The sequence below is a fragment of the Acomys minous genome, assembly GCF_964271855.1.
Source record: "Acomys minous genome assembly, chromosome: 17".
NCBI classification, from domain to species: Eukaryota; Metazoa; Chordata; class Mammalia; order Rodentia; family Muridae; genus Acomys; species Acomys minous.
In genome coordinates, this window is record NC_140500.1 from 73,412,702 (window position 1) to 73,434,507 (window position 21,806).

Consider the following 21,806-nt stretch of genomic DNA (forward strand, 5'->3'; position numbering starts at 1 on the left):
GTAATGATACACATTTTGAGAGACCGTGTTTAGATTAGAATGATCTAGAACTTGTTATGTATCCAAGGCTGGCCAAAATCTCATGGTTCTCCTGCTTTTGTGTGCCCAGTTTTGGGATACAGATCTCATTTTGAAACTCACTTTGCTTCATATTTCTTTTGTTTCTTGTATGTTGCATGCAATACTCGGTAATACGGGGTTTATAATTTACCTCATACACACTGTCATTATTCACTAATATGAATTTTCATTGATTATTATGTTTCTCTTATGCTGTTGATTTTCATTCACACTCAAACATTTTTTTTTGGATGACAACACTCTCTCATACTGTGGTGTACTCGTCTCACTAAAATAAATACTTGTTATAGAATATCTGTGCCCCCTTCTGGAAAAATTTTGAAGAGTAAGAAAGACCATATTTCCTTAGTTTAATATTGCTAATTTGCATGTTTATCTAGAATATGCATTTCCAGAATAAACCCACTTGTTAGTGTTGGTCTCTAAGCATGATACTGGGAAGAGATCTGGTTTGTTTTATTTGCATTAATTTTCTCAAATTTACAGTTTTCTTAGTGGTCTGCGAAATTGTGGGAAATATTTATATAATTCCTGATTTTTTCATGGGATTCTTTTTGCATGCCTCTCCCATGTTTAATCTTTGAAACTGGGGCCAATTGTTTGAGGCACTGTTCATTGTCCTCACTGCAAGGGCTGAATCCGAGTTAACAGATAATGAACAAATTCAGCCTTAATTTTTCTCTTTTTTGATTTTCCTCTTTCCCTTTCTTCACCATTACCTTATTTTATTGGACATCTTCTTACTCTATGTTTCTCTTATTCTTATGATTTCTGAGCATATCACTTCATTTCTATAGGATTGTCAATCTGAGATAACTCTTCTAATGTTTCTGCAAAATTCACCTGACTTAAATATCTCTTGAATTTTAACTCAAACCTGCTATTAGATGACCTGGTAGATTTCTGTTGGAGAACAGTAAGCTAATCACTTCCAGTGATTGCTCATGTTCTCTCTGGTGGTATTTTTGCCAGGTGAATGACACCAGCCACTCTCACACACACTGCCCAGGCATTTGCTTTTGTATTTGCTGACTGCTTTGCATGGGCCTCTTCAGCCCACCCCAGCTGCTCAGAATTTATAGACTAGACCCTTGCATTGTGACTGAAGTGCATCAGACAGGCAGGGAGAGCACGATGGAAAAACAGACCCACATCCTCGTGACCCTACTGCTATGGGTGTCTGGTAAATTTTTAATGTGTTACAATCTTTTCAGAGTTACATCTTCATATATAAGAAATTTACAATGTGAGCTGGGATGTAATATTTCTTATGTCATAAAACTCTGACATGACATTAGAAGGGCATTTAAATGTCAAGTTTCAACTGTTGTTATAATGTGTTTCTGTGTGCACACATGGTCACTGTTCTCAATTGCAGGTACCTGTGGAGATATTGTGATGACCCAGTCTCCATCCTCCCTGGCTGTGTTAGCAGGAGAGAAGGTCATCATCACCTGCAGGTCCAGTCAGAGTCTTTTATACAGTGAAGATCAGAAGAACTACTTGAACTGGTACCAGCAGAAACCAGGGCAGCCTCCTAAACTGCTGATCTACTATGCATCCACTCGGCACACTGGGGTCCCTGATCGCTTCACAGGCAGTGGATCTGGGACAGATTTCACTCTCACCATCAGCAGTGTGCAGGCTGAAGATCTGGCAGTTTATTACTGTCTGCAGAGTTACAGCTATCCTCCCACAGTGTTTCAGCCTCCTACACAAACCTCCTTGAAAATCTCACCAGCTGCCAGCACCACAAACAGCCCTGGGCTTGCACACTTCCCTCTTCTGTCTTAGAGCAGGTGTGCTGAAACACCAGTGAAAAAGTTTTTAAAGCTCCATAAAAATAATGTGTTTCATGTCTTTTATATTTTATGGTATGAAAAGTCTATATACCAAGATGCAGAAAAGAACTATGTATTATCTTTCTGTCCCTTTCATAACACATTACCAAAAACTTAGTTGCTTGAACATGAGTGATTTATTTAATTTTCATTTTTATATTTCGGTAAGTCAGGTTTCCAACATAAGATTCTATGATTGATATGGCTATGTTAGAAAACTTCAGTTGGGTTTGGAGTTGCTAGGAAAGAATAGAGGTTTTTGTTTGTTTGTTTTTTGCTTTTGTGTTTTGTTTTGTTTTTTCTAGTTTCTAGAGATTTTTCTTTCTTCCTTAATTGTATCTATATTTTTAATGATTTATATTTTCTTTTTCACACTCTAAATTTATTTTACTTTTATTTAATTATATATATGTACCTGCCCTAATGCATGTGTGTGTGTGTGTGTGTGTGTGTGTGTGTGTGTGTGTGTGTGTGTGTGCATGTGCATGTATAGATGACTATGTGCAATGTCATTTTGTTTAGGTCAAGGAACATCTTGGATATTAATCTCTCTTTTTGCCATGTGGGTTCTGGAGATCTCAGGTATGACCTTAGGCTTGTTGGCATGTGTCTTTGCCCTCTCAGCAATCTTGTTGCCACTTAACATTTTTTATTGATATGTAGTCACTTATCACAAATTTCTTAAAGAAATATCTTTCAAATTCATTGTGTGTTTTGATCATATTCACTAACCTACCCTATTTCCCTTTTCTCTTCTTTTTGTCATCTTTTTTCTTCCTATTTCCTCTACTACTTCTCTCTCTCTCTCTCTCTCTCTCTCTCTCTCTCTGTCCCTATTAGTCTCTTTTTAATTTCCCACTCTACCTCTTACATACATTCATATGCACACATAATCTTGTATACATAAATAAACACCAAAGACACACAGACATGCACACATTCACACACACATACACACATATATACATTCATACATATACATACACATGTACATACATACAGAGATACACACATACATAAAACACATATACACACAGGACCTCATACATACATACACATATATACATATACACTCATGTACTTTGAATACAACATATTTAGGATCCACAAATGAGAAAAGATATATTTGCTATTCTTATTTCTGTGGACACACATCTCTCTGAAGTTCCTGGAACAGATTTTCTTAAACTATGACAGATAACAAATGTCAGTACAGACAAATGTACCTACAAAGTACTAATCTCAATAGAATCAGAAAGAAAATCATTTCATGGTATAACATCTATCCACCAGCACAATTCTACAGAAAATACTACAAGGAAAACTTTAGTCTGGAGAGGTGAACTACACTGAAGACAATATAAATAATAAATTATCTAAGACCTGTAAATCAGGAGACAGAGAAGAAACCACAACAAAACTACAAAATGACAGGACTCAGTGAATATTGCTCATTGATTCCTCTCAATATTAATGATCTCAATATTCTAATAAAAAGATACCGGCTACCAGAGTTGATTAGGGTCTGTCTTTTGGCAGAATCCAAGAAGCACACCTTAACGTTAAGAGAAAACATCATCTCAGGGTAGAAAAATGGAGAAAGGTATTCCAAGTTTATGGACCTATGAAGTGAGCTGGGTAGGCATATTAACATCTGACAAAATAGATTAAAAACAAAAACTAATAAAAAATATATGAAATGACTCTACATATTAATCAAAGAAAAAAATCTACCAAATATTCATGTAACCCCAAATATTCATGCACCAAACACAAAGGCACTCAAATTCATAAAAGAAATTATCTACATCTGAAAACATATATTGACCTTGACACAGTGATAATGGGTGGTTTCAGTATTCCAACATTCCCCTGTGCTACCTAAGAATGATCTCATCAAAACTTGTTAAATATTAATATTCTTTCATAATAAGTGGAGAGAAACAGAAGGTATGAAAAATAGAAAGAGGATATAAGTTGTTGTGACTGTATTATTTCATGCTATTAAAAACTCATATAAGATAAAAAGAAGTAGTTTTAAAAATGAATAAATATAATGAGAATAAAAGCTAAAATCACTAATAAAATCTTATTGTATTAAATAATAAAAATGGTATACATGAGGTAAAATCTGTAAGTGACTTTATTTAATGTATCACAAATTAATGGAAAATAGTTGGAGTGTTGGATATAGTAATTATTTGATGATATATGATATATAATGTATGTAAGATATATGGTATATATGCATATACGTTTTTTGAAATATCACACACAATGCATTGTCATATTTGTCAACAATTTTATACTAAAATTTTTTAAATACATTTTTATTAATTTATACATATTACATCTCAGTTGTTAGCCCATCCCATGTATCCTCCCATTCCTCCCTTCCTTTCACTTCCCCCCTACTCCCCTCTCCTCCCCTAAGTCTGTGTCTGAGGGGGACCTCCTTTCCCTGAATATGCTCATACGGTATCAAGTCTCTCCTTGGTGACCTATTATCTTTCCTCTGAGTGCCACCAGGCATCTCCGTCCAAGGGACATATTCAAATATGGGGCACCAGAGTTTGTGTGAAAGTTAGATCTCCTTCTCCACTCAACAGTGGAGAATGTCCATCGGCTAGTCCGGGTAGGGGTTCAAGGTTTTTACTGCCTATTTTTTCCTTGGCTGTTGCCACAGTTTGCGGAGGGCCCCAGGGCCCAGACTCGCCTGTAGTTTTCCAGGACCCACTGGATCCTTCCATTTCCTCTTTCTCCCAGGCTTCTCACACCTAAAGTTTCAATAGGATGTCCTCCCCTCTTACCCACTATTCTGGTAGGTACAGTTTTTCATGGGGACGTACACCTTGGACTAGTGTCTCGATATAAGTGAGTATATACCATTTAGCTCTTTTTGCTTCTGTGTGAACTCACTCATTATGACAATTTCTAGTTCAATCCATTTGTCCACAAATTTTGGAAATTCCTTCTTTTTAATAGCTGAGTAGTATTCAATAGTGTAAATGTACCACAGTTTCTTTATCCATTCTTCTATAGAGGGACACGTAGGTTGTTTCCAAGTTCTGGCTATTATGAATAAGGCAGCTATAAACATGGTTGAGCATATGTCCCTGTTGTGTAGTAGTACATCCTCTGGGTATATTCCAAGGAGTGGAATAGCTGGGTCTTGAGGAAGCCCTATTCCCATTTTTCTGAGAAAGCACCAGATAGCTTTCCAGAGTGGTTGTACTAGTTTGCATTCCCACCAGCAATGCAGGAGTGTTCCTCTTTCTCCACACCCTCGCCAACATGAAGTGTCAGTTGAGTTATTGATCTTAGCCATTCTGATGGGTGTAAGATGGAATCTCAGTGTCGTTTTGATTTGCATTTCTCTGATGACTAAGGAGGTCGAGCATTTCTTTAAGTGTTTCTCAGCCATTTGATATTCCTCTGTTGAGAATTCTCTGTTTAGCTCTGCGCCCCATTTCTCTACTGGGTTATTTGGTTTGGTGGTGTTTAATTTCTTAAGTTCTTTATATATTTTGGATATTAGACCTTTGTCAGATGAAGAGTCGGTGAAGATCTTTTCCCAGTCTGTAGGCTGTCGCTCTGTTCTCTTGATAGTGTCACCTGCCTTACAGAAGCTTCTCAGCCTCATGAGGTCCCATTTATTAATTGTTGATGTTAAGGCCTGGGCTGTTGGTGTTCTGTTCAGGAAGTTGTCTCCTGTGCCTATGAGTTCCAGACTCTTCCCCACTTTTTCCTCTAATTGGGTTAATGTCTGTGGTTTTAGGTTGAGGTCTTTAATCCACTTGGACTTGAGTTTTGTGCATGGTGACAAATATGGGTCTAATTTCATTTTTCTACATGTAGACATCCAGTTAGACCAGCACCATTTGTTGAAGATGCTGTCGTTTTTCCATTGAATGGATTTGGCTTCTTTGTCGAAAATCAGGTGAGCAAATGTGTGTGGATTCATCTCTGGGTCTTCAGTTCGATTCCATTGATCCACTAGCCTATTGCTGTGCCAGTACCATGCTGTTTTAATTACTGTTGCTCTATATTACAACTTGAGATCAGGTATGGAGATTCCTCCAGCGGATCATTTATTGTATAGGATTGATTTTGCTATTCTGGGCTTTTTGTTTCTCCATATGAAGTTGAGAATTGTTCTTTCAATATCTTCAAAATATTTAGTAGGTATTCTGATAGGGATTGCATTGAATCTGTAAATTGCTTTTGGTAAGATGGCCATTTTTACTATGTTGATTCTTCCAATCCACGAACAAGGTAGATCCCGCCATCTTCTGATGTCATTTTCAATCTCTTTCTTCAGAAGTTTAAAGTTTTTTTCAAATAAATCCTTTACTTGCTTGGTTAGGGTTATTCCTAGATATTTTATATTGCTTGTGGCTATCGTGAAGGGAGTAATTTTTCTAATTTCTTCCTCTGCCTGTTTGTCATTTGTATATAGGAAAGCTACTGACTTTTTTGAGTTTATTTTGTATCCTGCCAATTTGCTGAAGGTATTTATCAGCTCTATGAGTTCTCTGGTGGAATTTTGGGGGTCACTTATATACACTATCATATCATCTGCAAATAGGGATAATTTTACTTCTTCCTTTCCCATTTGGATCCCCTTGATCTCCTTTTGATGTCTTATTGCTCTGGCTAGAACTTCAAGAACTATATTAAAGAGATATGGGGAAAGTGGGCAGCCTTATCTGGTCCCTGATTTTAGAGGGATTTCCTTGAGTATCTCTCCATTTAATTTAATGTTGGCTATTGGTTTGCTGTATATAGCCTTTATTGTGTTTAGAAAAGTGCCTTGTATTCCCGATCTCTCCAGAACTTTAAACATAAATGGGTGTTCGATTTTGTCAAATGCTTTTTCTGCATCTAAAGAGATGATCATATGGTTTTTCTCTTTCAGTTTGTTTATATGATGGATTACATTGATGGATTTCCGTATGTTAAACCATCCCTGCATTCCTGGAATGAAGCCTACCTGGTCATGGTGAATGATGTCTTTGATATGCTGTTGTAATCGCTTTGCGAGTATTTTGTTGAGTATTTTTGCATCAATGTTCATAAGAGAAATTGGTCTGAAATTCTCTTTTTTTGTTGGGTCTTTGTGGGGTTTAGGTATCAATGTGACTGTGGCCTCATAGAAGGAGTTTGGTAATATTCCGTCCATTTCTATCTTTCGGAATAGCTTGAATAGTATCGGTATTAGCTCCTCTTTGAAGGACTGGTAGAATTCTGCGCTGAAACCATCTGGCCCTGGGCTTTTTTTGGTTGGAAGACTATCAATGGTTGCTTCTATTTCTATAGGCGAAATAGGGCTATTTAATTTTTTTATCTGGTCTTGGTTCAATTTTGGTAAATGGAATCGGTCGAGAAATTTGTCCATTTCCCTTAAATTTTCAAATTTTGTGGCATAAATGTCTTTGAAGTAGGTCCTTATGATTCTTTGTATTTCTTCGGTGTCTGTTGTTATGTCTCCCTTTTCATTTCTGATTTTGTTAATTTGGATAGCGTTTCTTTGTCTTTTAGTTAGATTGGCTAACGGTTTGTCTATCTTGTTAATTTTCTCAAAGACCCAGCTCTTGGTTTTGTTGATTCTTTGGATTGTTCTCTTTGTTTCTAATTTATTGATTTCAGCCCTGAGTTTGATTATTTCCAGGTGTCTACTCCTCTTGGGTGTTTCTGCTTCTTTTTTTTCTAGGGCTTCCAGATGTGTTGTTAGGTTGTTTATGTGGGATGATTCCATTTTCTTTTTAAAGGCACTTAGTGCTATGAATTTTCCTCTTAGCACGGCTTTCAATGTGTCCCACAAATTTGGGTATGTTGTTCCATCATTTTCATTGAATTTCAGGAAGTCTTTTATTTCTTCCCTTATTTCTTCTGTGACCCATGTGTCATTAAGTAGAAAGTTGTTTAGTTTCCACGTGTTGGTATGCTTTTTGTTATTTCTATTGTTATTGAAGTCCAGCCTTAGACCATGGTGATCTGATAAGATACAAGGTATTATTTCAATCTTCTTGTATCTGTTGAGGTTTGCTTCGTGACCAACTATGTGATCAATTTTAGAGAACGTTCCATGGGGTGCTGAGAAAAAGGTATACTCCTTTGCGTTTGGGTGGAAAGTTCTGTAGTTATCTGTTAGATCCATTTGATTCATGACATTGGTTAATGAGGTTATTTCCTGGCTTAGTTTTGAAATCAAAGTCCTATCCTTGAGTGAAAGTGGGGTGTTGAAGTCTCCCACTATTAATGTGTGGGTATCGATGAATGGGGCAAGCTTTGTTAATAACTCTTTTACAAATGTCGGAGCCCTTGTATTCGGAGCATAGATGTTCAAAATCGTGATGTCTTCCTGGTTGACTTTACCTTTGACAAGTATGAAGTGACCATCCTTGTCTCTTTTGACTAATTTTGGTTGAAAGTCTATTTTATTAGATATTAGAATAGCTACCCCAGCTTGTTTCTTGTGACCATTTGCTTGGAATATTTTTCCCCAACCTTTTACTCTGAGGCAATGTCTGTCCTTGTGGTTGAAATGTGTTTCTTGAATGCAGAAGAATGTTGGGTTGTGTTTATGCATCCACTCTGTTAGTCTGTGTCTTTTTATTGGAGAGTTGAGACCATTAATGTTGAGAGATATTAATGACCAGTGGTTGGTAAGTCCCTTCATTTTTGGTATTTGTAACAATCGAGTTTTTGTGAAGTTGTGATTTTGCAATGGTGTAGTTATTTATTTCTTATGTCTTTTTGGTTGTAGTTTGACCAGTTGGGGTGGAGTTTTCCTTCTAGTAACTTCTGTAAAGCCGGATTTGTTGCTAGGTACTGTGTGAATTTGTTTTTGTCATGGAATATCTTGTCTTCACCTCCAATGGTTATTGATAATTTTGCTGGATATAGTAGTCTTGCCTGGTATCTGTGTTCTCTTAGCGTGTGCAGAACCTCTGTCCAGGCCCTTCTGGCTTTCATGGTCTCTGCTGAGAAGTCAGGAGTGATTCTGATAGGTTTGCCTTCATATGTTACTCGTCCTTTTTCTCTTGCCGCTTTTAATATTTTTTCCTTGTTCTGTATATTTTGTGTTGTTATTATTATGTGGCGGGAAGATTTTCTTTTTGGGTCTATTCTATTTGGTGTTCTGTAGGCCTCTTGTATGTTCGTATGCATCTCCTTCTTCAAATTGGGGAAATTTTCTTCTATTATTCGGTTAAAGATATTTTCTGGGCTGTGGAGTCGGTTGCCTTCTCTTTCCTCAATCCCTATTATTCTCAAGTTTCGTCTTTTCATGTTGTCTTTTATTTCATGAACGCTTTGTGTCAGGAACTTTTCAGATTTAGCATTATCCTGGATGATTGTTTCCAATTGTGCGATTGTATCTTCAAGTCCTGATATTCGTTCTTCCATTTCTTGCAATCTGTTAGATAAGGCCACCTCTGAGATGTTTGCTTTCTTTTCTGATGCTTCTCGATCACGTTTTTCTTCCGTGCGTTCTTTTATGATATCTTCCATTTTTATCTTCAGGTCTTGAACTGTTTTAATAATTTCCTTCATCTGGTTATTTGTGTTTTTCTGAAATTCTTCAAATGCCTCTTTATATGACTCTTTTAAGTCATCAGCCCTCTTGTTTGCTTCCTTCTGCATTTGTTTACAAAATTCATTTGTTTCTTCCATTATCATCTTACTTACTAAGGATTTGAGGTGGTTTTCATGTATATCCATTGTTGTTGGGTTCTCCAGGTTGTTTTCATTAGGATTGCTGGGATCTGGAGATGCCATCCTGTTTTGGTTTTTGTTAGCATTCTTTCATTGTCCCCTTGTCATTTTGGTGACTCTAATGTTGGGAGGTGGTTTGTAGTGACCTTCCCTGTTTGGGAGTGGATAGTTGATGTCTGATTATAGGTAGGGTGCCCTTACCTGTGGGGAACAGGGAGTACTTCCCTGGACCAGGCTGGTGATTCAGATTCTACTAAAATTTTTTAATGTAGAAAAACAGAATAGGAGCCATCCATGATATACATTATCTCATAGAATTTAAATTGATACAGGACCACAATGAATGATATCTACTGTCAATTTAACAGATATAGTATCATCTCTCAGATAAGCCTTGTAAGATATACAGATTAAGATTAGCCTCTAGGAACGTCTGTGAATGGTCATCTTGATTGAGTGAATTGCTGTGGGAAGATTCTTTTAGCCATGGGCCATATCATGCCCTATATGGGGATCTTCACCTACACAAACTGGAGAAAGTGGGCTAAGCACTACCATTCTGCACTCTGCTTCTCAGGTGTGTGTGTGATGTTAGCAGATGCTTCACACTCCTTCCTCTTTGTCTTTCATACTATGATAGCTTGTTTGTTTGCACTGTGTTCCCAAATTAATCATGTTCCCAAGTAAGGAACTAAGGTTCCTTGAATTGCTTTTGTCAGTGTATTTCATTTATCACAACAACAGAAAGAGTTAAGGTCCCATCCACATGATCCTGGAAGTGGTGTCTTGACAAATGTGGCATTTCCCTCGTCAGACTAAGATGTTTTAGTCATGACAGAGAAGAAAACTGGATTCTGCTTCATCATGATTTCATCACTGAACCCTGAAATAAGAAGAGAGAAAAGCAAGATTAAATAAAAACACTGAATTGTTCCCATGATTTTCTCTTACTACTTGCATCAAATGAAGATATTTTCATGTGTAAGCAATTTCCTTTCCATTTCAGTATCACAGAACAATTCACAAGGCACAAGGTTCTTTTAGAAGTCATTTACAAATAATTGTTTTTCCATTTCCCCTTCAGCCTGTGTCACAGCCTTCCTTTCACACAGGTCTTTATTTTCTCAAGGATCCTCCTCATTCTCCATAATTATTATTAATTTATAAGCGTTTTGTAGATCTGGAGAGATCTTTCTGATATCTCATTGGTTAAGTGCATTCATTGGCTGCTCTTCCAGAGGATTTAAGTTCAATCACCATTACACAAATCATTTCTCACAATGATCTACAACTCCAGTTCTAGGGGATATGACTCCTTCAAGGCACCTGGCAGATGGATTATGCACAGAATGCATGCATGCAAAACAATCACAGGCAGAAAATATTTTAAAAGGAGGACCTTCAAATTCTCTCTATTTTCTACCCACTATGCCATCCTCAGCTTTTGAAGCTAATGTGTCACTAATGGGTTTATCTTAAGTGTATCTCTGAATGGGTGTCATAGAACCCTCAGCTATGACTGGCTACTTTTAGTTCTCCAACATCATCCTCTTACAGATTCAGAGATTCTCCACAGGTCCTACAGAGAGGTTCACCATGTGTGGACTCTTGACTTTTTTAAGCAGGGCAGATTTTACAGACTATTTTTCTATATAAAGACCTCCTCTAACTTGAATGCAGTAACAAATTCCCACATCCTCAGATGCAACATTGATGATATTCAACTTGAAATTTATTCCTGGCCCACTGTCATATACCATATCAGGGACCCTATCTGGAAGCCTTATAAATCAAAATCTGAGGAGACAGGATGGTTTATGTAGAAGTCAAGCCAAATAACTCTTTTATTCTTCATCTAGGAGGTTCTCAGTAGACTTGCAGAGAAGGACCGAGAGAATGTAATTTGAGTCATCTCAATATCTTCAGTGGGTTCTAAATAAATAGGAAAGTTCACCTGGAAAAACTTCAAGGGAATATGCAATATGATCATATAGCTCATAAGGTAACATTTATGGTGAAAGATGAACTAAATATATTCTATTTTTAAAATAGACCAAGCTTCACAAGCCATGTTCTAGGCTCTGTTCATTACATTCATTCTTTTTATATGAAAATATTTATCAGATCCCAGGTCTTACTTTTCAACTCTCTCAAGATCACAGGTCTAAATCTAATAGGTGCCGACTTTACACTTGCATCTGAACTGAGTATAGGTGGGCACCAGCAGTGATCACAGCTCATCATACAACCCCATTCTCCTCATTTCTCTCCTCTGTCCCTGCCAGGGATCTAGTGCATCAGCAGCCCCAGGAGCTTAGTAGGAAACCTCATTTGATGAAGCTGAACTAAGGATTTCAGATCGGTTAGAACAAGGTTGTAGTTAAGCCTGTAGCTCAATTATGCAAGAGAGACTCAAGGAACACTATGCAAATCTCCTGGTTGGTAGGTGAAAACAGCTAGACAAATGGAAGAAGTCTCTGGGTTTGGCCAAGATATGTCAATGTCTTTAATATTTGTGTGAAAACCAATAGACAGAAAACAACTTTTTTCTGAACCAGTCTGCAGAAGCCCATGAAAAATGTCAGATCTGTAAGTGAAAGGGTCCACATAGCTCAGTCACTTTATGAAAGTACCAGAAGCACAAAATTGTAAGTGTGTTTGTCTCTGTGTGTGTGTGTGTGTGTGTGTGTGTGTGTGTGTGTGTGTGTGTACTTGCTGTATATGCCAGTCTACATGGCTCTTTCTAAGCCTGTAATAAACAAGAAATAAGTTTCTTTAGCAATAGTGGTTTACCATCAGTTTATGGAGGGCAACCAATAGCCAGAGTGGTTTGGGAGTTTCAATTGAGACTTTTTGGCCTACAACTCTTTTAGGTGTAAACCATTCCTGACACTGAAGGTTTCTCTTGATGGGGACAGATGTCTAGTTGAACTTTTTTCACCCTTGTTATTTGATGATTCCATTCTAAATACAATTTATTATAATTTATTCAGCTTACATTGTGATTGCTAATCCCTCTTACTTGTATCTTCCTGGTCCCACCCTTACTCCCTCTTCCACCCTATTCCCCTCCCCTAGACCTCTTACAAGAGGGGACCTCCTCCCTCACCATATAACCACAGCCTATCAGGTCTCATCCAGATAGCCTGCTTCCCCTTCCTAGGTGTGCCCCTTGGGCCTACACACCAATGTAAGTGACAAAATTGGGGTCACTAAAGTTCATGTTTGAAGCAGTCCCCACTCACCTCACAAGAGTGAAGAATGAGCTGTCCATTGCCTATATCTGAAAAAGGAGTCCAGGTATAGTGAATACATTGTCCTTAGTTGCTTTAAAAATTCATGTAGAAACCCCCTAGGTACAGATCTGCTGGCCTTTTTGGTCTTTTCGTGGGGCTCTACTGTGGTCTGGATCCTTCTATTACACTACTACTCCATACTACTCTCTGTGATCCACCCAGAGGCCAGAAGCAAGACCTAGCATCTATCCTGACCCCCACTGGGTGCAGTATCTCAGAGTATATTTTAGGCTAATATACACTTATAAGTCAGTATATACCATGTGTTTCTTTTTGGGTTTGGGTTATCTCTCTCAGGCTATCATTTCTAGTAACTTCTTTTTGCCTGTAAATTTCAAGATTGCCTTGTTTTCAATAGCTGAGTAGTATTCTATTGTGTAAACATACTACAGTTTATTTACCCATTCTTCAGTTAAGGAACATCTAGGTTGTTAGCAGATTCTGGGTATTATGAATAAATCTGTTATGAATGTAGTTGAGCAAATATGTCCTTGTAGTATGATGGGACATCTTTCCAGTGTATGCTCACGAGTGGTGTAACTGCATCTTTTGGTAGCAATATTCCTAATTTTACAAAGTGTCAGATTGATTTCCAAAGTGGGTGTACAAGTTTGCACTGCCACCAGGAATGGAGGAGTGTTTCCTTTTCACCACATTCTCACCAACATGTAATCTTAGCCATTCTGGTATGTCTAAGATGGAATCTCAAATTCATTTTGATTTGCATTTCACTGATAACTAAAGAAATTGACGATTTCTTTTGGGGTGTTTCAACCATTTGATGATTCTCTTTTGAGAATTCTCTGTTTAATACACACCCCATTTTTTATTGGATAATTTGGTCTGGTGATTGTATTTTCTTGATTTTTTAAAATATATTTTGGATACTAGCCCTATAAGGGATGTGGGTTTGGTGAAGATCTTCTCCAAGTCTAGAGGCTATTGTTTCATTTTGTTGACAGTATCCCTTGACTTTCAAAAACTTTTCTGTTTCATGAGGTTTCATTTGTTAATTATTGATCTTATGGCCTGAGCTGTTGGTGTTCTGTTTAGGATTGTCTCCTGTGCCAATGAACTCAAGGCTCTTCCCCACTTTTTCTTCTAACAGATTTAGTGTATATGATTTTATGTTGAAGTCTTTAATTTGGACTTCAGTTTTGTACAGGTGATAGATATGGATCTATTTTCATGTTCCTACATGTAGCCATCCAGTAGACCAGCAGTATTTTTGAAAGATGTTATCTTTTTTCATTGTGTGTATTTAGTTTCTTTGTCAGTAATCAAGTGTCCACAGGTATGTAAGTTTTTTCTCGGTCTTTGATTTGATTTGCTTCACCAACTTGCATATTTTCTGCCAGGCCCATGCTGTTTTTATTACTGTTTCTCTATAGTGCAGCTTGACATCAGGATGGAGATTCCTTCAGAGGATCTTTTATTTACAGGTTTGTTTTAACTGTTTTTGATTTTTTGTTTTTCATATGAAGTTGGGAACTGATATTTCATGGTCAGTAAAACGATTGTGTGAGTATTTTGATGGGAAATACATTGAATTTGTAGATTGCTTTTTCTCAGCTGGCCATTTTTACTGTGTTAATTCTCCGAATCCATGAGCATGGTAGATCTTTCCATCTTCTGAAATCCTCAAGATTTCTTCTTCAGAGATGTGAAGATTTTTCCATACAAATCTTTCATTTTCTTGGTTAAAGCTACACAAAGATACTTTATATTATTTTTACCTGTTGTGAAGGGTATAGTTTCCCTAATATTTTTCTCAGACTGTTTGTTATTTGTATACTGGAGGGCTCCTCCTTTCTTTAGTTGAATTTGTATCCAGTCACTTTGATGAAGGTACTTATCAGCTGTAGGAATTCCTTCATAGAACTTTTGGGGTCACCTATGTACACTATCATCATCTATGAATAGTGATAATTTTAATTCTTCCTTTCCTATTTGTATTCCCTTCATCTCCTTCAGTTATTTTATTCAAATACTATATTGAAGAGAAGTGGGGAGAGTGGAAGCCTTGTTTTGTTCTTGATTTCAGTTTCTCCACTTTAGTTTGCTGTTGGCTATAGGCTTGCTGTATATTGCTTTTATTATATTTAGGTATATGCCTTGTATCCTTGCTCTCTCCAGGACTTTTAACATGAATGGGTGTCAGATTTTGTCAAATGCTGATTCAGTATCTAAAGAGAAGATCATGTGATTATTTTCTTCCAGTTTGTTTATATGATGGATTACTTTGATGGATTTCCATATATTGAACCAGCCCTACATGCCTGGGATGAAGTCTACTTGATCATGGTGAATGAGAGTTTTGATGTGTTCTTGAATTTGGTTTGAGTATTTTATTGAGTATTTCACAAGAGAAATTGGTCTGAAATTATCTTTCTAAAATTGGTCTGAAATTCTTTTTCTTTGTTTAGTCTTTTTGTGGTTTAGGTATCAAGGTGACTGTGGCATCATAGAATGAGTTTGGTAATGTTCCTTCCATTTTCATTTTATGAAATAGTTTGACGAGAATTGGTATTAGCTCTTCTCTGAAGGTCTGTTAGAATTCTTTGCTGTATCCATCTTGTCCTGAGCTTTTGTTTTTGTTGTTGAGAGACTTTTGATGATTGTCTTTATTTCCTTAGGTGTGATAGAACTATTCAATTAGTTTACCTGATCTTGATTCTGTTTTGTAAATTGTTATATCAAGAACATTTTCATTTCATTTAGTTTTTCAAATTATGTGGCATGTTGGCTTTTGAAGTAAGACTTGATGATTCTTTGGATTTCCTCATTGTCTGTTGTTGTAGTTTCCTTTTAATTTCTGATTATGTGGATTTGATTACTTTCCTTCTACCATTTAGTTAGTTTGGCTAAAGGTTTGTCAATCTTGTTGATTTTCCTCAATGAACCAGCTCTTGGTTTTGTTGATTCTTTCAATTGTATTCTTTGTTTCACACTTATTGATTTCAGCTCTGAGCTTGATGATTTGCAGCTATCTACTCCTTTTGGGTGTGTCTGCTTCCTTTTCTTCTAGAGCTTTCCTGTGGGTTGTTAAGTTACTAGTATGGGATCTCCCCAGTTTCTTTAGAAACGCACTTAGTGTATGAACTTTCCTCTTAGAACTGATTTCATTGTGTCCTATAAGTTTGGGTATTTGTGCCTTCAGTTTCATTGAATTGTAGGAAGTTTTTAATTTCTCTTTTCATATTCCCCATTACCCAGATTTCATTGAATAAGGAGTTGTTCAGTTTCCATGAGTTTGTAACCTTTTGGTTGTTTCTTTTGTTGTTGAGTTCCAGCATGAGCAAGTGCGAACAACTTTCTTACTTCAGCCTTGCTTTCCATCCACATTGACACCACCCCAGTCAAAGTTCAAATCCTGATAGTGACTTGGTTGACTAAAGTTATATTAATATGAAAGAGGAATCCATTTCATCATTGAATGACAGCTTCCAAAGTTATCATGTATAGTGTTAAGAGGCATTTTGGGATGGTGATGGAGGATCCAGTATTTCAGGTTTGGGTGGGGTTGTTGGCACATCTCCTTTTGTTTCTGGGCTGCCAGGACCTCATGGATTGCCCACTCTATCTGTGGCCTGAAGACATCGTTCAATTTGGGGTCCTCAACTTGATAATTGATCTTGTCGACTCCTGCTTCCAGCATGCCAAACAGAACCAAGCTCTGCCTCAGCCTATTTTACAACTGGTTCTAGTTCAATGAAGCATTCGACTCCTGTTTGGCCATGTCTTAGCACAAAATTATTCACCTTCTGCCTCAGGTTTTGTAAGCTGGCTTACTTTCCACATCATCAAGGCAGTCCCTGTGGAAGCTATAAAACAGGCCATAGCCTTTGAGGTGCTTGACTATAAGGGTGGGGAGCTACTCATTTCTAGGAGGCAGCAAAGCAGGGTTGACTGTGATGTCTACTTCATTTGAGCCCTCCCCTGGCATGTGGCCTACCCCTTCCACTTCCCCTGCTCCCTCAACATCCACCATGGCTGCACCCTTTTCTTGATCCAGGGCTTTGTGCTTAGCTGCTTCTCTGGGAACCTCCAGCCTCACTGTGCAGACATGGAGGACCTCAAATAGGTGGAGGCCATGGAAACAGCAGCACCAATGAAACTCCCTCACTGTGGTGTCATTTTCATTTGAGTCGATGAATTGTTTTATCACTGAGTTATTCAATAAATCAGTACCAACACAAGAGGACAGTGTGCTTTTTCCAATGACTTATGTTGTTACTTCCTAAGAAATGCCATTGATAAAGGCACTAAAAAAGATGCTATATGCCTATTGGAGTACATTAACCTCTAAGTTAAACAATTCAAATAGGTCCCATGACAGTGACAGTGTGTGTCCAAAGAAATGAGACCAGTTTTGGATTTCTTGGGAAACTATAGTTCTAGAGAGTTAGGTGGTTTAGTTTGAAGAATCCTCAAATGAAAAAAAGCTATTGATAATCAGAATGTAATGGTATGCAGAAAAAATGCATCATTTAAATCTAAGACTGTGAACCATTTGGTCCCCTTAGGAATTTATGTTAACAGAGGATAGAGTTTGGGGCTCCTAGGCCAGTAGCGATTATGGCCTGGCTAATGAGGAGGTGGTCTTTACTGTCATCCAATATGCATAAATCTTTTGAGCTTCCAACTTTCGACATTGCAGGAAACATTGCTTATTTTTTGAGTATCCATGACTTTAAATATTCTATTATAATTTCTAATTCTTTCTATGCTTGCTTTTGGAAGACCCTGCTAGTAAGGTCACAGTTCACCAGGCCAGATTGCTCTCCAGATGTGATGCGATATGGAGGACTTCCTTTCTCAGCAGAGTTTTTCTTCTCAGGACGACCTCATCTGTATGTATATATCTAAGTATACATGCCTGACATATTTAGAAGATGACACTGCACATAACTTCTTGCAGATAATTCACACTCAGGCCTTCCCACCCATATGTCAATTAGGCACTGTGTTATAAACAATCCGACTTGTTACACAAAGGAACCTTGTATACATTACCACTGTAATAATAAAATGAGCTGTTTCCATGAAATTGAGTACCAAAACCTCTTTCTGCCATACTTACAGCCATCAGAACCATGCTCACTGTTTCTGTTCCTTTTGGACTTATGGGCCAATGGCCAATGACCCCTGAAAAAAATACCTGGAGATGGTTCAGGATCAGGGATCTCTGGAACATGCAGAGTTTAGGATTATCCAACCACTTCTACTCCTTCTAGTGGCATTTTGCCTGATCATCCTTTCTGAAGATCTCTCCTCTCTTTTCCTTTTTTCCCCTTTATTTTCAGGTTGTGGATTCTTGTGGGACTAGTTATGGTCTGTGGGCATCTGAAGCCACTCAGTCAGGGCAACTCATTGATAGTGGCCAAAGGTCCTCCCACCCTCTTTCCACACACCAACAGCCCAGCTCAGTGTAGGAAATAAACTTTTCACCTGTTATAACAACTTGGTAATACAACAACCAGTCAACACCTCCAAGATGGTTGACAGCTTTTTAAATCTGTGGGCAGACTTGTGCTTGTTAGGACATTCTAGTCTCCCAGTGCAGGATTTATCTCAGAAATGTTGGGCTCCACTGGTTGCACTTCCTCTCTTTTCTATAATGGTGAACTGAACAGCACATCAGTTATATTTGAAATTTTGTTCTCTTAGAGCCTTACTTAAATCAAGAGGACTTAAAATCTCCCAGAAAGAAGATATAGAATTCTAGAATGAGATACTTTAATTTGCACCATGAATCCTGTCAGCGGATGTGTCTGAGTCAGACATTTGGACCAGTGTTGCCTACCTGCATCATACAAAGGAAGTTGTGGAAGACATCTTTTGCCACTCTCTTTGCGGCCGGTGCTGGCCGCACTAGACTCACTAGACTCACTAGAGGAAAAAACACAGATAGATAAAGGGATGAGTCAAATGACGAAGAAGGCTCTGAGGATTGTCCACTGGCTGACTTACAAATTATAGAAAAGACAATTGATTTGTTCTATCAAAAATTACTCACCAACCCACAACAACTGTCCAACTTTCCTCCTTTCTTTCCCCTATGAGCCCTTACTACCTATGGAGAACTATATTCTGATAAAAGCACCCAGATAATCCTTCCCGCATCTTTGGTGCCACCATCTACTGCACCATCACCCTCAACCATGGGCAGCCCCATAGTCTCAAATATGATGGAATAATATTCACCAGCTGACTCAGGTAAAATGGCTCAGGAATCCAGAAAATTCACCCATATGGACCTTTCTGTTTAACCTATGTATATTCAGACAATATCTACTGGCTTGGTATAACCTCCTGGCAACAGACTGAAAGAACTGCTGCGAAATTGTTCATGAGGACCGAATTCATGTCCCTTGAACCCAATCTATTTTACAAGTTTAAATAACAACCTTTTAACTCCCTAAGACTGGAGAGATCTATGCTTATCTACTGTCCTTAATTTTCTTTTTGTATATTGGGAAGCTCTGTTTAGTAGTGAAGGACAAATGTATGCTTGAATGGGTGAAGTACATAATCAAAAAATAGGACCACAACAAGGGCATCCCCAACATGCTCAATTAATAAACTGGAATTGTTCTGAACTGTTAAGCCAGGGTAACTTTTCAAGAGGGGTTCAGCAGGCTTTATTCTCTGCTGACAGCTTTGAGCATGTTTCCTTATGTGCACTCGTGGCCTGGAGTATTTTAACCCCCTTGTCCACAGGACTAGGAGAGGCATCTTAATTGACCTTCCAAAACAAAAGCAACAAAGACTCTTACTGATTTCATACTAAGGATGTAATCCAGCTTAAAGAGGAAAATAACAGACATTGAAGGCAAAATAATGCTCTTAAACAATCTTACATTTGAAAGAATGAATGCAGGACAGAGGCAGTCATGCCTGGCACTAAGAAACAAATATTAGAGCAAATGTGTCCTGGCTACCTGGGACATTGGAACTGCCTCATACCTGACCTCCTCTCTCACTCAAGCCTTTTCAATCACAACATAGTCTAATTCTGAGCTGTTAAGTGTGTAGAAACTGGGCCGCTTAAAGAGATTTACCAGTAATTGATTCAATTGCTCTTAAACCTCCTAAATCTATATGACTGCTGTGTAGCAAAGGCTTTCTTGGGAAAAATATTATAAATCCACATGTGATAAAAACCATCTCTGCCACCATTAATCTCCCTATTGGGCAACCCTCAACCATGCCATTAAGAGAGAACACCCCACAAGTCTACTGGATCACTTATATATGGGAGAAATCTAACTCTAAATTTGATGTAGTTGTCTAATAGACACAGCAGCAGATAAGTACATCCTAAAATGAGCTGAAGTTCCATCACATTGGACTGTCCTACCAGGGCCTCACTTTAAGGAAAAGGTAGTCACTTCCGTTCATTTATTTCCCAAGACTTTTATAAATGGGAACATTTCCATGGAACAATGGGACCATTAGAAGCCAGGTGGCCAATTTGTGATAATTAGGTACTGTGTTATAAACAATCAGCTTTTCTTGCCCATTACCCTAAAAACCCTTATATGACTTTCCCCGGAACAATAAAATGGGATGTCTCACTGAAGCTGACTCCTTATATAAAGGAATTTTTATTCAGAACATGGCTACTCTGTCAAGAGTTCACATCCAAAGATGTTCTATTTCTGTGTGGTCCAGCTGGAATACAGAATAGCCTTTAATCCCACAAGACTGAGGCAAGCTGATCTCTGAGTTCAAGGCCAGCCTGGTATAGAATAAGTTTCATGTAAAAAAAAAGGATATGTACAGGAGTGGTGGTACATGGTTTTAGTCCCTGAATGTAGGAGACAGAGGCATGTAAACCTCTGAGTTCTAGTCAATACTGTTCAGTCTAGTTTGGTTGAGTCACTTGAGTTGAGAGGCAGCATAGTAGATTTGAGTTCATGGCAGATCATGGCATTCAGAGGCAGTTTTACCAGGAGATATTTACTGAGATATTTTGAAGAGAGAGCAAGCTAGGCACAGAAAAAGACAGAAGTAACCATAGAATGAAAAGGAGCTAGAAGATTAGAATGATTGCTAGTGTTAGGTAGAAGCCAGGAAGAATAATTCAGTCAGAGGTTGAGTGGGAAACAAGATTGAATCAATCAGCTTAAAGAGGAGTTTGATAGCTGAGTAGTATTCCATAGTGTAAATGTAGCACAGTTTCTTTATCCATTCTTCTACTGAGGGACACTTAGGCTGTTTCCATGATCTGGCTATTATGAATAAGGCTGTAGGAACATTTTTGAGCAAGTGTTCTTGTTGTTGCTGGAGCATCTTCTGGGTATATTCCAAGGAGCGGAATAGCTGGGTCTTGAGGAAACCCTATTCCCAGTTTTCTGAGATAGCACAAGATAGATTTCCAAAGTGGCTGTACTAGTTTGCATTCGTACCAGCAATGAAGGAGTGTTCCTCTCTCTCTACATCCTCACCAATATGTGGTGTTGCTTGAATTTTTAATCTTAGCCATTCTGATGGGTGTAAGATGGAATCTCAGAGTTGTTTTGATTTGCATTTCCCTGATGACTAAGGAGGTTGAGCATTTCTTTAAGTGTTTCTCAGCCATTTGATATTCCTCTGTTGAGAATTCTCTGTTTAGTTCCAAGCCCCATTTCTCAATTGGGTTATTTGGTTTGGTGGTTTTTAATTTATTGAGTTCTTTATATATTTTGGATATCCCCAAATTTGTGGACAAATGGATTGAACTAGAAATGATCAGAGTGAGTGAGTTAACCCAGAAGCAGAAAGAGTTAAATGGTATATACTCCCTTACATCTTCATACTAGCCCAAGGGGCATGTCACATCAAAGTCTTCACTAACCAGAAACTGGGACAGAGGGGAGGAAAT

General features: G+C 38.0%; 2 gene segments (V, D, J or C); one reads left to right on the forward strand and one right to left on the reverse strand.

Annotated features, from left to right (window-relative positions):
- The window catches only part of LOC311588791 (Ig kappa chain V-III region MOPC 63-like), a 615,711-nt gene that overhangs the window by 536,563 nt on the left and 57,342 nt on the right, over positions 1-21,806 (reverse strand).
- LOC311588804 (immunoglobulin kappa variable 4-1-like) lies at positions 1,201-1,875 on the forward strand. The segment is given in 2 exons: positions 1,201-1,264; positions 1,460-1,875.